General features: G+C 40.4%; 1 non-coding gene across 1 annotated transcript; it reads left to right on the plus strand.

Annotated features, from left to right (window-relative positions):
* The first annotated feature begins 1,575 nt into the window (after window positions 1-1,575).
* On the plus strand, window positions 1,576-1,683 carry LOC130937799 (small nucleolar RNA R71). The gene has a single exon (XR_009068998.1). It is a non-coding gene; the product is annotated as a small nucleolar RNA R71 (small nucleolar RNA).
* The last annotated feature ends 997 nt before the right edge of the window (window positions 1,684-2,680 follow it).

Consider the following 2,680-nt stretch of genomic DNA (forward strand, 5'->3'; position numbering starts at 1 on the left):
GTTTGACTGTGGGGGCTCTGTTTGACTCTGATTTGAGAGAAGCTCTTCATGCTTCCTCTCCATGGTGACAGAGGGATATCCTTGAGCCTTAAATACAAAGGATTCTTCATTCACTTGAATGATTAGTTCGCCTCTATCAACATCAATCACAGCCTTTGCTGTGGCTAGGAAGGGTCTGCCAAGGATGATAGATTCATCCATGCACTTCCCAGTCTCTAGGACTATGAAATCAGCAGGGATGTAATGGTCTTCAATCTTCACCAAAACATCCTCTACAAGTCCATGAGCTTGTTTTCTTGAGTTGTCTGCCATCTCTAATGAGATTCTTGCAGCTTGCACCTCAAAGATCCTTAGCTTCTCCATTACAGAGAGAGGCATGAGGTTTACACTTGACCCTAAGTCACACAGAGCCTTCTTGAAGGTCATGGTGCCTATGGTACAAGGTATTGAAAACTTCCCAGGATCTTGTCTCTTTTGAGGTAATTCCTGCCTAGACAAGTCATCCAGTTCTTTGGTGAGCAAAGGAGGTTTATCCTCCCAAGTCTCATTTCCAAATAACTTGTCATTTAGCTTCATGATTGCTCCAAGGTATTTAGCAACTTGCTCTTCAGTGACATACTCGTCCTCTTCAGAGGAAGAATACTCATCAGAGCTCATGAAAGGCAGAAGTAAGTCCAATGGAATCTCTATGGTCTCATTTTGAGCCTCAGATTCCCATGGTTCCTCATAGGGGAACTCAATGGAGGTCAGTGCACGCCCACTGAGGTCTTCCTCAGTGGCGTTCACTTCCTCTCCTTCCTCTCCAAATTCGGCCATGTTGATGGCCTTGCACTCTCCTTTTGGATTTTCTTCTGTATTGCTTGGGAGAGTACTAGGAGGGAGTTCAGTAATTTTCTTGCTCAGCTGTCCCACTTGTGCCTCCAAACTCCTAATGGAGGACCTTGTTTCAGTCATGAAACTTTGAGTGGTTTTGATTAGATCAGAGACCATGGTTGCTAAGTCAGAGGGGTTCTGCTTAGAATTCTCTGTCTGTTGCTGAGAAGATGATGGAAAAGGCTTGCCATTGCTAAACCTGTTTCTTCCACCATTATTGTTGTTGAAACCTTGTTGAGGTCTCTGTTGATCCTTCCATGAGAAATTTGGATGATTTCTCCATGAAGAATTATAGGTGTTTCCATAGGATTCTCCTAGGTAATTCACCTCTTCCATTGAAGGGTTCTCAGGATCATAAGCTTCTTCCTCAGATGAAGCATCCTTAGTACTGCCAGGTGCATTTTGCATTCCAGACAGACTTTGATAAATCAAATTGACTTGTTGAGTCAATATCTTATTCTGAGCCAGTATGGCATTCAGAGTGTCAATCTCAAGAACTCCTTTCTTCTGACTAGTCCCATTGTTCACAGGATTCCTTTCAGAAGTGTACATGAATTGGTTATTTGCAACCATTTCAATCAGCTCTTGAGCTTCTGTAGGTGTCTTCTTCAAATGAAGAGATCCTCCAGCAGAGCTATCCAAAGACATCTTGGATAGTTCAGAGAGACCATCATAGAAAATACCTATGATGCTCCATTCAGAAAGCATGTCTGAGGGACATTTTCTGATTAATTGTTTGTATCTTTCCCAAGCTTCATAGAGGGATTCTCCATCCTTCTGTCTGAAGGTTTGGACTTCCACTCTAAGCTTACTCCATTTTTGAGGTGGAAAGAACTTTGCCAAGAAGGCATTGACTAGCTTTTCCCAAGAGTCCAGGCTATCTTTAGGTTGTGAGTCCAACCATATTCTAGCTCTGTCTCTTACAGCAAAAGGGAATAGCATCAGTCTGTAGACCTCAGGGTCAACCCCATTAGTCTTGACTGTGTCACAGATTTGCAAGAACTCAGCTAAAAACGGATGAGGATCTTCCATTGGAAGTCCATGGAACTTGCAATTCTGTTGCATTAGAGAAACTAATTGAGGCTTAAGCTCAAAGTTGTTTGCTCCAATGGCAGGGATAGAGATGCTTCTCCCATAGAAGTTGGGAGTAGGTGCAGTAAAGTCACCCAGCACCTTCCTTGCATTGTTGGCATTGTTGTTGTTTTCGGCTGCCATGTGTTCTTCTTCTTTGAAGAATTCGGTCAGGTCCTCTAAAGAGAGTTGTGCTTTGGCTTCTCTTAGCTTTCTCTTCAAGGTCCCTTCAGGTTCAGTGTCAGCTTCAACAAGAATGCTTTTGTATTTGCTCCTGCTCATAAGAAAGAGAAGGGAACAAGAAAATGTGGAATCCTCTATGTCACAGTATAGAGATTCCTTGAAGTGTCAGAGGAAAAGAATAGTAGAAGACAGAAGTGGAAAATTCGAACTTATCAAAGGAGATGGAGTTCGAATTTTTGCATTAAGGAATAGTGTTAGTCCATAAATAGAAGGATGTGAGGAGAAGGGAAGTAATTTTCGAAAATTAAGTGAAAGATTTTGAAAATATTTTTGAAAAAAAACATTACTAAATTTTTGAAAATGAGAGTGGGAAAGAAATAAGATGATTTTTGAAAAAGATTTTGAAATTAGAAATCAAAAAGATTTGATTGAAAATTATTTTGAAAAAGATGGGGTTAAGAAGATATGATTGATTTAAAAATATGTGATTGAAAAGATGTGATTTGAAAACAATTTTAAAAAAGATTTGATTTTAAAAATTAGTAACTTGGCT

This window comes from Arachis stenosperma, chromosome 6, assembly GCF_014773155.1.
Source record: "Arachis stenosperma cultivar V10309 chromosome 6, arast.V10309.gnm1.PFL2, whole genome shotgun sequence".
NCBI lineage: Eukaryota > Viridiplantae > Streptophyta > Magnoliopsida > Fabales > Fabaceae > Arachis > Arachis stenosperma.